General features: G+C 46.2%; 1 pseudogene; it reads right to left on the reverse strand.

Moving 5' to 3' along the window:
• Positions 1 to 5099: 5099 nt before the first annotated feature.
• LOC147994674 (complement component 1 Q subcomponent-binding protein, mitochondrial pseudogene) lies at positions 5100 to 5776 on the reverse strand (annotated as a pseudogene).
• Positions 5777 to 14763: the final 8987 nt, after the last annotated feature.

Genomic DNA, 14763 nt, shown 5'->3' on the forward strand with positions numbered 1-14763 from the left:
AGTTGAGGCCTGTGAGCTGTGTCTAGCCCAGGGCAGGGGTAAAGAGGGAACTCTAGCCAGTGGCTGGGAGTGCAGAGAGGCCTTCTACAGGAGATTAGACTGCAACTCTGTAGGTCAAAGCCTTTTTCATGGTTCTCCATGGTGGATCTTGATGAAAAGAGTCATTCCATGGTTCTGAGGTGTTTATTGTCATGGTGGAAAGTGTATGTGTAAAACCATACCCCACATCTCAGGGTGGGCCTGAGATTAATACCTTTTGCAGAGAGGAATGTCTGGGAAGGGAATCTTATTGGCAATGCCCTCTGGGCCTCTAGGTACCTCATTTGCAGGGGGATCTCTGTTTAGAGCCTACATGACCACAGGTCACATCTCTTTTCCTATTGGCTTGGTCTGAGATGTTGGGGATATGGAAGGGCTTGGGGCATTTCCCTTATGTGCCTGATGGACACAAACCTATGGGGGATGGGGGAGCTGCAACTATGTGACAGGAGCCTGGTGCTTGGAACAGGCGAAGCTCCTACCGTCCCTTCATGGTCTTCGAGCCTTCAAGCCTTTAGCTCAGGATCAGGTTTCCTCTCACGGTCCACTGACCCACAGATTTCTTTTAGACGTTCAACCTGGTGGAGGTTTGAAGTATGGCTTTAAAGTATGTTCTTATGACTCACTGAATTTCCTGTGTTATAGACCCTTTTCAAACTCTCTAATTTTGTTAATTTGGATATTCTCTCCCTGCATTCTGGTTAATTTGGATAAGGGTTTGTCAATCTTATTAATTTTTTCAAAGAACCAATCCTGTTTCATTGATTATTTGAATCATTTTTGGTTTTTTGTTCCCATTTATTAATTAAGCCCTGAATTTGATTATGTCTTGCCATTCGCTCCTCTAAATGCTATTTCTTCTTTTTGTTCTAGAGCTTTTGGGTAAGCTGTTAAATTACTAGTGTGCACTCTCTCCAATGTGCTAAGGACTTGCCTCTTAGAACTTCCTTCATTGTATAACTTAAGTTTGGGTATGTTGCACTGTAAATTCCATTCAATTCTAGAAAGTCTTATTTCTTTCTTGACCCACTTTCTGTTGTTCAGTTTCCATGAGTATGTAGGCTTTCCGTTGTTGGTACCCGCTGTAATCTACAGTAGTCAGATGGCATGCAGAGGATTACTTTAATTTTCTTTTATCTGCTTAGATTTGCTTTGTGTGTGAGTCTGAGGTCAGTTTCAGAACAAGTGTCCTGAGGTATTGTGAATACTTTTGTGTGACTCTTTGTGTAATACTTTTTGTGTTAGTGTGAAATTTCTTAAATACCTGTTAGGTCTGTTTGGTTCATAATGTCTGTTAGCACCAGCCAACTGTCTAGGTTTTGTTTGGACGACCTTCCTTTCAGACAGAGTTGGTTCTTTGAAAAGGAATTAATAGGATTAACAAACCCTTATCCAAATTAACCAGAATGCAGAAAGAGAAACCTCCCACTATCGGTGTATGCAGGACAACATGTGATTTTAACTGTAGTACTGTGTTTCTTTTACAACCTCGGGTGTCCTTGTGTTTGGTGCATAGATGTTAAGCACAGCAATGTCCTCTTGATAACGTTTTCATTTAAAGAGTTAAGTACTGTTCCTCCCTATCCCTTCTGATAGTTTTGGTATGAAGAATATTTTCTCGTGTATTAGAATGGTTGTGCCAGCTTGCTTCTTAGGTGTGCTTGGAGTATCCTTTTCCCATCTTTTTTACCTTGAGGTTATTTCTGTCCATGATATCAATGTGTATTTACTGGATTCACCAGAAAGATGGATCGTGAGTTGTTGTTGTTATTGTTGCTTTGTTTGTTTGTTTTACATTCATGTCTTCTTGTTGGGAACTTGAGACTATTGATGTTAAAAGATAAAAGTGAGCAGTATTCGGCTGGAGAGATGACTTAGTCATGCAGAGGTCCTGAGTGCAATTCCCAGCAACACATGATGGCTCACAAACATCTGAAGTGGGATCTGATACCTTCTTTCTGGTCTGTCCAAAGCCAGTGACAGTATACTCACATACATGAAATAAATAATAAATCTTTTTAAAAAGTGAACAGTGTTTGTTGATTCTTGTTATTTTGTTGTTATTGAGCTACTGGTGGTGGTGGTGATGGTGGTAGTGGGGTGTGTGTGTGTGTGTGTGTGTGTGTGTGTGTGTGCATGTGTCTGTCTGTCTCAGTGTCTGTCTCAGTGTGTGTGTGTGCATGTGTCTGTCTCAGTGTGTGTGTGTGTGTGTATACAAGTGTTTCAGTGTCAAGTGTTTTTCTAGGTATTGGGAGCTGACCCTAAGAAGGGCCAAGGCAGTGGTCGGGGACTGAGGGGGTCCATGGGAGGGAGGAAAGCAAGGTGTTCCATCAGGATCCCCTGAGGACAGGGGAAGAGAGCAAGAAGAGGACACAACAGGTTGTCTACTGCAGAGGTGGAGCTGAAACTGGGGATTGGCTTTGGAGGAGAGGAGGGAGAGCAAAGACCAGAAGCCACAGTAAATGCTTCACTGGCCTACTTGCTTCTCTGACAGACTTGACCGATTGGTTCCTAGGGAATGTCTGCTGGAGTTGAGAGCTGGGATCACAGGATGAAGGTTGGAGAAGACTTATCTGCATGATCCACTGGAGGTGTAGGCAGAGATAGGAGGAGGAAGAAGAGGAGGAGAAGGAGGAGGAGGAGGAGGAGGAGGAGGAGGAGGAAGAGGGAAAAAAGGAGGGGGAAGTTGTAGCAGGTAACCCGCTACAGGTCACTTAGGGGGTAAGACTTAGGGGTTACATTTGGGGGAGCTGAGGGAGAAGTTAGGAGCTACATGGCCTACTTGCTTCCCTGGTAGTGGCCTGAGGGTTTCCAGGGAGTGTCCTAGTACATCTCACTGGGCATCTATAGCCAAGAACAGCTGTTTTATAGCTGTTTTGCAGATTATTTTCACATGCATTAAAGCAAAGCAAAACCAAATCCCCTCCATCTCATGAATAACCTCAATTCACTGCAAAGCCAAAGATGGTCGTGAACTGTAGGGGTGGTTCTGATGCTAAGGTCCTGTTCCCCTGTTCTTGTTCTATCAGTAAAGATGCCATGGGCCAATTGCTGGGCGGATAGAATACGCAGGACTCCTGGGTTCCAGCAGGGAAGTTGGCAAATGCAGGAGAGAGGGGAAAGTTTTCTTCTCCATGCTTCAGAGGGAGAAAGCCGACCAGCCACATGAGATCTTGGGCTGAGCAGCCACAGGCTGCTTCTACAGGCGGGAGATTGGGGTGCTGAGCTGGGACCGAAGGTGGCTGAGCAATTGAAGTTGAGTGTGGATTTAGGGTGCTGAGCTGGGAGCACTGGGAAGGGCACTCTAGCAGGCCACTACCAGGGAAGGAAGTAGATTGGAGGCACCTAGCAATTGAGCCAATAAGGCAAGGTGTGTTTTTTCATCTGTAGATCCAGTACTCTCTGGGCTGGGGTTGGTAGCTCGTGGTCCAATTCCGAAGCTTAGGAGCTTAGGCGGGATAGCAAAAGATACACACAACATTGAACTGATTTTCCTGAGGATTGGTGCTAACAGGCCCGATTTTATGTAGTACTGTGCATATTAGGAAGCACTTTGCCAACTGAGGTACAGACAGACCTACCTCTCAGTCTTGAACAACACTGCATGATAACACTGTCACTCCACTCAACAGACCAGGAAGCTGGTGCTGTCCTGGCTTATGACCCTCACAGTGTTGAATTGCTAGATACCTCCTGTTGTCTAGTCATCGCTGTGGCCTAGTGGAAGATGCTGAGGGCCCGTGGGAGATTCTTCCCCTAATTTGCATGAGGCAGATCCATGGCCATCTGCTGGTATGCTGACTCCTCCAGTGTCCTTGCCTTCCTCTTAACTTCTAAATCACATACACTATATCCAAGGACAGAGATAGTAGGATATAAGTAATAATAGTCTCCCTTGTGGATCAGTGGCCCTCCAAACTCAGTGGTACTCATGGCTTCCTGGCTGCTCAGGAAACAGAGATCTGAGGGAGCAGAGGACAGAGTCATGAACAGTCATGTGCAGAGCAGCTGCTGTACTTTGGAACCCTGCTACCTCCACCTTCAAGGAAGCCTCCTCTTGCTCCTGCTTTAGACCACAGCATTATGTCCATATCCAGTTGTCCTAAGGCTTCTAGGAAACACAGATGTGACAAGGGCTTTCTGCTCTCCCATTCTTTCTATAGAGCAAAAGGGCAAAAAGATTGCCTGCTAATGTGGGAAGAAAGTATAATGGGGTCCCTTATATCCCCTAAAAGATGCACTGGAAATTCCATGCCCAGTACTCAAGAATGTGACTCTTAAGGGAAATGAGCAGCTGTGATCAGTTCAGAAGAGGCCATTCTGGAACATCATGACCCAGTATGACCAGTGTCCTTAGAAGAAGATGGCCAGGGGAAGACACAGACACACAGGGAGAACACCTGTGAAGATGAGGGATTGGTGGGACAAGGCTACATGCCAAGAACAACAAGGACTCCTGGCAGCTTCTAGAATCTAGGAGGGGTGAGAAGGCTCATCTCAGTGTTGGAGTTCCAGCTTTCTCCTCTGTGGCACAATGTCTCTCTGTTATCAGTCTCCAGTTGGGAGTTTTAGCATGTATAGAAAAGTTGGGAATGGGACCTAGAGATTCCCTGTTCAAATCATGAATTAAAAGTGCCACTTGGGGTTGGGTGGGAGGGAGAACATCCTCATAGAAGCAGGGAGAGGGAGGATAGGAGGGGGGGACCAGGAAAGGGGATAACATTTGAAATGTACATACATAAAATATCTAATAAAAATGTGTTCCCGGGGAGTCCTAGAAGTTTGTTTGCTCAGGTGAGCTTGAGTCGTTCTTAAGTCGATAGGCCCTCACAACAGTGTTCACACAGGTTGGTTTAATGAGAGAAACAGATTTTGCTCTTAAAGCTGGAAACTGCAACCTCAAGAGCAGTTACTTAAAGTAGGGAAAAAATGGGGGCTCTGACATCAGGAGAGGTTCAGATGTCAGCTTCACCCATCCCTGGCCGTGTGACTTAAAGTAAGTTCAAAGGAACAGTAAGTGGAGGTGGGCCGCAAGAATTTAAGCTTGCTTTTTCCTCCCATCACACCAGGCAGCCATTTCAAAGCATCATTCTGATGTCATAGTAGCTTTTGTCCTTTAGCCAAAACTGCCATTAGAATTAAGGCCTTCAGCCTCTCACAGTTCTGCTGGTTCTTGGCAAAACTTCTTGATGTTCTAGGACTATGCTGAGCTCTAGTGACTTATCCTCAAAAGTGTCGTGCATCCCTTGGTCCAAGAAGAAATCCATTAGGTGGTCATAGGAGGTCCAGTCTTGGGAGTCTGTGTTGAGTGTCTACTTATCCTTCCATCCAGAATCACTGGTGGCCTGACAGCTAGCTTCCACGATGGAGGAAACATCACTCTCGGCCTCCTCTTCTTGTCTGATCTCATCAGGATGGTGGCCCTGCAAAACCAATCTTCTTGCCATCACTCTGTAACTTCTACCACAAAGTTGAGACTTGAGACAGTTCTGCCTTCTGCCCTGTGAGGGCTCTGCCTCACCACCAAATGTTGGGGGGATGCCATTGGCAATGCTGAGAGCAACAGGGATCTTTCCTCCGACAATTCTGCCCAATGGTTTTGCCTCTATGCCACTCACTTCCAGCTCTCAATCCCCAGACATCTTGGGAAGGATTTACGCTTCCGGATTTTCTCGTCTTCCTTAATTCCATCAGTCAAGACGTTAGCAGAGGCTTTGCCTCCTTCAGTGTGCAGGGGTCAAGAGCTGCAGGAGGCTGGAGCAGAGATCGCACAGGGAGCCAGCGCATACGCTGAGAGGCCAGAAGAGTCCGGCTGAGTCATGGCTGGGACAACTGGACACCTGCTGCAGCACCTGGACAGCCCGTGGCAGTGTCACCCAGGGTGTGGGCACACTCCCAAAATATTTAAACGAACACTCTGCAAAAGAACACATGGTAATACTAAGCTATAAAGATCAACACCAGAAATTGATTATACAAATTGAAAAGAAAAAGAGTCCATTATCAGAGTTCTTAACACCAATACTTGGTACATTAGATAGTAGGGTTACGGCACTTGGTGGAGATAAAAACCAAGGATCATCTCTTCCTCCTCCTCTTCCTCTTCCTCCTCTCCTTTCCTCCCCCTCCTCCTCCTCTTCCTGCTCCTCCTCTATTGAGACAGAGTCCTCCTCTGTAGTCTTGTGTGACCTAGAACTTGCTATGTAGCCCAGGCCTCGAACTGGTAAGGATCCTCACACCTTAGCCTCCTAAGGCCTGGGCTTACAGATCTGCACTGCTACACCCAGCTCCAAGGGTTTCATACAGAATTTAAAATATCCTTTCCACGTAAGGAACATGTTCGAAGTCTTGGTTGCTTTTCTGCTTCTGTGATAAACACCCTGACCAATGTCTGGGCTAATGGTTCTGTGAGGTTCCATCACAGTGGATGGCCTCACGTCTCTGGTATGGCAGAGAGCAGGAAGCTGAGAACTCATCTTCAACCACAAGCATGAAGCAGAGAGAGCAAACTGGAAGACAGGAAGTAATGGGAAATATTTTTAAAAAACGCCATCCCATGCTAACGTCGGCCACTCTCTGGCCCTACGGTGCAGTGACCACCCTTCTTGTGGTTCTCTTACTCTGGACTCTCCTCCATTCGCAGCCATTCACCCTCTGTGGTTAGAAATCCCATAACCCCCATAAAATCAAAACTCTAGACGCTTATAATTTATCAGTCAGGTTTATATTAGTAAACCCTCAACCCATAAAACGCCTGCACAAAGAACTCAAAACTCAGTTGATATAAACACGAGCTGCACCCCTAGGTGGGGCAAACACACCCTACTTATTATTTCATCATCTATCTAAGGAATCCCCAGTGCTTTTGGCTCCCAGGACTGTGTGGTTCTGGCCCCTCCTCTCCTATAGGTTCCATCTTGCCTCCTTCTTTGTCTCCCCCTCTGTCTGTCTCTGTCCCTCTGTACTGGTCTTGAAATTCTCAGCCCGCCTTCCTTTTCCACTGCCCAATCACAGCCCTTGCCTGATTTTGTGCCCGCCTTCACCCTCACACAGACAGCAATCCACATTTCCCCCTTTTTGTCCAATTAAAAGGCTCTTTCCTCTCAGATATAAATTGAGCACAACTATTACCATTCTATAATTTACAAAGTACAAGATACATCTAACATCAGTCCATTATTTTTGTCAAATAAATAGAACACTGTTATTTATCCTAACTTGAAAAGGCTTATAATTCCATATCTCTTATGTCCTGGTTTAGCTTGTAGACTATCTGAAAACTATCCTATTAAATATGTCCTCTCAATGCTAAATAGCCCGGGTTGGATATGAGACTATAACTAGTCTTTCGACCCTGTCAGAAATCTGAGAACGACCAATATTACCTGAAAATGTAGGAACCCTAACCCAGTTTCCAGAACTGAGACAAGTTGTAGAGACAGCTGCCTACCTATAGAGGAAGGCTTTAGACTCCCAAAGCCTGCCCCAGTGATGTCCTTCCTCCAGCAAGGCTGCACCTCCTAAACCTCTCCATGTCACCAGCTGGAGACCAAGAGTTCAAACACAAAAGACCCTGGGGGACATTTCTCACTCATACTTGGTTTGTTTGTTTGTTTGTTTATTTGTTTGTTTTGGTCTGGGATGGAAGCCAGACCTTACGCATGCTGAAGTACTTTATCTAAAACAAGAGCGTACATACTATTAACATGGGCAAACTTGAGAAGTAGTGTTCCCTTCCTTTCTCTAAGGAATCTACTGGAGAACAGGCTTCAGACAAATGAGTGTGAACATGTGGATTAAAGTTGAGAAGCATATGATCAGTTGTAAAACTAAGGGGCAGAGGTGGGGTTACTCGAAAGGAGAGGCTGTGATTCCACGATACGGTCTGAGTGTAAAAAAGGCAGAACACACAAGGTGTACAAAGGAGCCTGGGAAATGACTCAGTGGTTGGGGGAGGCAACCAGGCAGGTCTCAACCACTGAGCTACACCCAAAGCCCTTGCTGAGTGTTTCAGTCTTCATATTGAACTTGTGTGTGGAGTCGTTAGCCTGAGAGACTGAGTAAAATGAATGAGCCATTTGGGATACTTTACTTCCCTCTCGTCTCTCCCCCTTTTCCTGGGGTAGAAGAAAAGAGACTCGGGTGGAATACAGAAATATTAAATAAAACCTCACTGTTCTCTGTGAACTCAAGATACAAATGGATGATTGTGCTGGTCTGTTTTCTGTGGCTAAGAAGGCGACACTACAGCCTGGAGAGCTTTAAAGAAAATAAGTTTATTTTGGCTCACGATTCTAGTCCAAGGCCGGAGTGATGGCTGTCTTGCTGGCAGCATCCCTAGGCCATGTGAGCATCGTGTGGCAAGATGAGTGTGTGTCTCTTTGAAAGCCATTTACAGGATTGAGCTTGAGATAGTAAAATGAGGGGCTGGAGGGTTCTAATTGTGTTTTCCTCAAATGTGGTTTCTTAGGTAGGAAATAGGGCCTTGACTGCCGCATAATGAAGTATTTGGGGCTCAGAGATCTAGCCTAAAACCCAAACCAAGTAAACCAGATCAAAGCACACCATAGCACAGAGATACCCTCACCTAAGCAGTTGGCTAGCCCTTGACCACTAACCCCAGCATCAGAAGTCTTCGAAGGTTCAGTTGCTAATTCTGCCTATCACTGTGGTGAAAACCTTGGGTTTTCTGAGCCCAGTCGATACTGAATTATCACAGTAAAGACCTCCATCCTTGGTGACCACCCAGCCATCCCTCAGCCTGGAGTCCCACACTACTATAGTCAGTAGAGGGTCCAGGATAAAAAAGTCAAGGGCCTGCTACTGCCGCTATTGGACCACAAACCCACAGAGGCCTTCCAGGTGGAAGCTGACAGGTGCAAAAATAAAACACCGAAAGTCATCAGTTGCTTAGCTTCTGCTGGGTTTGGTTTGGTTTTAATTGCGGGGAGGAGTCATGATTGCACACAAGCTATCATAATGTAGTAAATAAATAGTCAACAGAGCTGAGAGTTGAACTGGACGCCATGGCAGAAGCTTCTAATCCCACCACCAGGAAGTGGGAGCAGGAGTTCCTGGTCTTCTTCACTAGATAGACAGAAACACTGTGTGAAACAGTGTTTCAAAATAAAACAAAGCAGGGTAGTGGCTTTAATCCCAGCACTGCAAAAGCAGAGGCAGGCAGATCTCTGCCAGTTTCAGAGGGAGTTTCAGGGTAGTTAGATCTACAACAGATAGACCCTGTCTCAAAAAAATCAAAATCAACCAACCGTCCAACCAACCAATCAATCACCCAACCAACCAACCATCCATGCAACCAACCAACCAACCATCCAACCAACTAACCACCAACCAACCAATCAACCATCCAACCAATCAACAAACATCCATCCAACCAACCAACCATCCATCCAACCAACCAACCATCCATCCAACCAACAAACCAACCAACCAACCAACCATCCATCCAACCAACCATCCATCCAACCAACCAACCATCCATCCAACCAACCAACCAACCAACCAACCAACCAACCAACCATCCAAGCAACCAACCAACCATCCAACCAACTAACCATCCATCCAACCAACCAACCATCGATCCAACCAACAAACCAACCAACCAACCAACCAACCATCCAACCATCCAACCATCCAACCATCCAACCAACCAACCAACCAACCAACCAACCAACCAACCATCCAACCAACTATCCAACCAACCATCTAACCAATCAACCAACCAACAAACCAACCAACCATCCAACCAACCATCTAATCAATCAACCAACCAACAAACCAACCAACCAAAACCAACCAACCAACCATCCAACCAACCAACCATCCAACCATCCAACCAACCAACCAAACAAACAATGGGCAAAGACTCCCATTAGGACAAACAGCAATAACAACTCATCTTACTCTCAGAGCAGCTGCCTTGACTCTGCCTTTTACAGGGAGCCTCCGGGTTTGCCTGAGTGTCTCTCATTCTGTCCTTCTTAAGGCAAAGGCCCCACCCATCACAGCTGACCTCACTGCCAAGTTCTGTAGTCAGCAATTTTGTGGGAGAGGGAAGGAGTCAGCATCACAGCATTTAAAAGGTTAAATATTGAGACCAGAGCTGTCTGTCAGGCTTCAGAGGGTGTTCAGGAGAGATGGGAACCACTCAAAGCTGTCACAGTTGGTGTCACAGAGCAGAGCTGAAGTCAAGGCAATCTGTAAGGATAGTGTATCTTAAATTCTGGAGAGTAGTGGATTTTTCGGATTCATTAGAGTGCTCCTGATACTCAGAGCCAGACCTCTGAGTTCCATTCTCAGCACTCGTGTCCAGCAACTCACAACTCCCAGTTCTTACAGTTCCAAGAAGATGAAACACTTCTGGCCTCCAAGTGCTTGTGCATTCTCTCTCTCTCTCTCTCTCTCCCTCTCTCTCTCTCTCTCTCTCTCTCTCTCTCTCTGGGAAAAGAAAGACTTTCAGAAAATAAATACTACCGTGGGACACAGAGAAGCCCCAGTGAAGTGGGAAACACCTCCCGTGCCCTCCTCCTTCCCTTACAACCTTCCTGCAGCACATTAGGCTGACTCAAGCAGCCCTGCAGATGACAGATGTCACCCAAGGTCCACAATGACTGCAGCCAAATCTGTTTTAAATGAAATTTTAAAACATTCTTTGAAATTTTCATCGTGTGTGTATTATATCTTCAACATATTCACCGTTGACTCCCTCTTATCCACCGCAGGACCCCTCCCATCGCAAACCCCTCCCGTGTCATGTTCTCCCTTTAAAACTATTTATTATATAAACAACTATTAATATATTTATGTAACCCACCAAGTCTAATTAGTACTGCCTATGTGCACATGGGTATGAAGCCACTCTTTGGGGACGGGGGACCCTGCCAATGGCCACTCCTCAAAGAAAGTAAGTCTTCCTTCCCCAACAGCCATCAACCATTAATACATCCTGAGCTAGAGGTGGGGTTCGGAATTACTCCCTTCTCCACACTGGAACTTTTAACTGGTTTGATCTCGTGAAGACCTTGTTTAGGTAACCACAACCACTGTGAGTCCATGTATGTTACAGCCATGTCACATCCAACAGACACATACACATACAACAGCCTCTGGTTCTTGTGTTCTCTCTGCCCCCACTTCTGCAATGTTCCAGATCCTTATGTGTGGGGTGTGTGGTTTTCCATCTAAGGCTGAGCACGCAAAGTCACTCATTCTCAGTGCTTGAAACAATAATGAGTCTCTGGATTCACCAATCCCCTCTGTGGTAAGAGGCTCTTCTGACCACCACTGAGAGAGCACATGTCTGCAGATATAAACAGAGCACACGTCTGCAGATATAAACAGAGCACACGTCTGTAGATAGAAACAGAGCACACGTCTGTAGACATAAACAGATAAACCAGGGCTTTTAGCCATGTTTACAGAACCAGATGTGAATCCCCAGTGGAACAAGCCTCAGATCAGGTCATAACAGCAACAAAGTGGAAATTGCAGACCCGTCTCCTTGGTGAACATAGATGCAAAAAAATCTTAATAAAATATCAATTCAAAATCATTTTGAAAAGATCATTCATCATGACTGAGCTGGTTTATTCGAGAGATGCAGGGATGGTTCAACATTTGTAAATCAAGAAATGTTATCCCCAAAGACAGAGACCACATGGTCTTCTCTTTAGATGAAGAAAAAGACTCTGGCTGGACGAAACCCAATGTCCCTCATGGTAAAAGTCACAGAGAGGTTAGGAATGGCAGGACCTACCTCAAAATAATAAAGACTATGTCCAAGAAATCTGTAGCCAACATCGTACCCAGTGAAGAAAAACTCAGCATACGCCTAGTTTTTCAGAAAGAAGACAAAGTGTGCACCCTCTCATGTCTATTAAGAGCAGTGCTTGAAGTCTCAGCTAGAGCAGTGAGACCGGAGCGGCCGTGAGATGGACACTGAAGCACTCTGTTTGCATGATTCTGCTGTTGATATGATTCCACTCATAGGATCCTGCTGTGGTAGTTCTCAGCCTTTCCAATGCCATGGCCCTTTAAATCAATTCCTCAGTCACAGTGACCCCAACCATAAAGCTATCTCCATTGCTACTTCAGAACCGGAATTTTGTTATTATTATGAATTGTAGTGCAAACATCTGATATGCAGGATGGTCCCAGGCATCCCCTGTGAGAGGGTCATTCAATTCCAAAAGATTGAGAACCAGTGTCCCCCAGGATTCTAGACTTCTTAGAACCAATACTTTCAGGAAAAAGGCAAAATATGAAGTGAACACACAAAAATTTGTAGCCGGTTTCCTCTGTAAAAATGAAAGACATATTAAGAAAGAAGCCAGGAAACAACCCATTCAGAGTGGCACCCCATTCCACACACGTAATTCCTGGGCCTAACCCGACCAAGGACATGAAGGACTACAATGAGAGCTTGAAGACGGCACAGGAAAATGGAAAGACCTCTGTCTTAGGACTTCTATTGCTGTGGTAAAAACACTGTGGCCAAAATACCTCGAGGAAGAGGCTTTCTTTCATTTGTACTCATATCACACTCCATTGCTGAAGGAGCTCAAGGCAGGAACTTTCTGTCCTTTCTTATACACTCCAGGACCAAGTCCAGAGGCTGTGCCACCTATGGCAGGCAGGCCTTTCCACATAAACAATCAAGAAAAGCCCTAAAGGCTTCCGAAGCCTCATTTCTTTTCCACTTAAGATTCCCTCTTCCCAGATAAGTCTAGGTTTGTGTCAAGTTGACCCGATAGGGATGCTAGAAACAGAATTCCGGTCCTCTGTGAGAGCAGCTTCTCTCCAGCCCTATGATGCCCTGTATCAGGTTACAGAGACCTGCTTCCCTCATCACCCGGGGCTCTGTCTGCAGCACCTCCCGGCTGTCACACTAACTGCAAAGTTGCCCTTGACTTTAATCACCTCTCCCCAGGGATTGCAAGGCTATGCTGCTTCCCTTGGTTTATTTTGCTTGGGCTTCTTTGAGATAGAATTTCGTGTATCTCAGGCTGGCCTTGAACTCTGATCCTCCTGCCTCCACTTCACAGGTGCCGAGATCGCAGGTGTGCAGTGTCACTTTCTCGGTTTGGCAGATTGAAGGGACTAAGGAACTTGTCCAGCACCTCCTGCTGTGTGGCTATGAGAGCTAGCCTCACTTCCTACACTACCCACAAATGCATGCCACGCCAAACAAACCGGCTTAGGTTCATACAACATTTCGTGCTATTTCACCCTCTGGCTTCTTGGCTTATATGCTGGTACTCCTGAAATTCTCTGTGTGAGAATTTGGCTTTAAAAGGTAGAAGCATATTTGAGGACGATGAAAGCAGGGGTGTGGGGGAGGGAGCTGAAAGCAGGGGTGTGGGGGAGGAAGCTGAAAGCAGGGGTGTGTGGGGGACTGAAAGAAGGGGTGTGGGGGAGGGAGCTGAAAGCAGGGGTGTGGGGGGGACTGAAAGAAGGGGTGTGGGGGAGGGAGCTGAAAGCCAAGGTGTTGGAAGAGGGAGCTGAAAGCAGGGTGGGGGAGCTGTTTCAGAGAGAGTTTGAGCTGCTGAACAGGCTCCCCGGCCTCACCTTTCCTGATACCTCTATGGCTTTTTTACCTTGGGATTCCGAGAGCAAAGGCTGTGGTTTCCACAATTCAGACTGAGGTTGAAAAGTGCTAACGGCAGGTCTGCATCTCAGGGACTCAAATCCTCTCTGTCTGGACTGGCGCTGTCGCTGTCGTCATGGTGACGCATGATCACCAGGGATCTGCTCGGACCTGGTACTACTGATGAGCTGATGAGTGGGCTTTCTCCACACCCACCTCACACCCACCCCCAGCTACCAAACGATTTCTCCTAGTAAGCAAAAAAAAAAAAAAAAAAGTCACCTGGCAGGTGACGTGACTTTATACTCACTCTAAGCCAGCAGACGAATGGGTGGTTCTATTGAACAAAAGGTTTGTTTTTAGTTTTGGTTTTTAAATTTTTATTGGGAACTTCATATATACTTTAATGTGTTTTTAAATCAAATCTACCCTCCAATTCACTCCCTTCTAACTCCTTCCCTATCCCCCCTTCCTTACCTACTTCCTGTTAATTTTTTTTAATATACAGGGGACACTTATTGCCGCCTGTATGTATACGGTGTAGAAATATCCATGTAGCCTCTCAGGGGCTGCAACTTGAAGAAAATTCTCCCTCCCCTACCAGCCATTCATCGCCAGCTAGGCCATTCATCTTGGCTAGGGTGGTACTTCAAGAGCCCTTCCCCATCCGGCTGGGATTTTGGCCAGCTTGATTCTGTGCAGGTCCTGTGCATGCAGTCCCAGTTGGTGTGAACTCGTGTGTGCAGCTGTGTTGTAATGCACAGTGAATCCTGTTTCCCTGTAGGTGTCCATCACCTCTGGATCTTAGGGCCTCTCTGTAACAGCACCAAGAAGCCAGAAGCCAGATTCTGGAGCCCCACTGGCCCTGCTGAATGCCATCCCCAACCCAGCTGCAAGAGCTGTCGGCTTCGTACCCCAGCTTCCTGACCTGACTTGAGTTCTTCAGAGCTTGTCCACCAGTCTGTCTGACAGTGTCCCTGAGATTTCAGTCTCAGAGCTTTTCCAAGCAGTGTTGTGATGGTGGCTGTGACCTTCACAGTGCCCTTACAGGAGCACTTACTCTGAGAATGTGCCACCTTCGTTCATCTAGCAGACATCCCAACCTGCAGCAGACTAGA

Source organism: Rattus norvegicus, chromosome 4 (assembly GCF_021556685.1).
Source record: "Rattus norvegicus strain SHRSP/BbbUtx chromosome 4, alternate assembly SHRSP_T2T, whole genome shotgun sequence".
NCBI classification, from domain to species: Eukaryota; Metazoa; Chordata; class Mammalia; order Rodentia; family Muridae; genus Rattus; species Rattus norvegicus.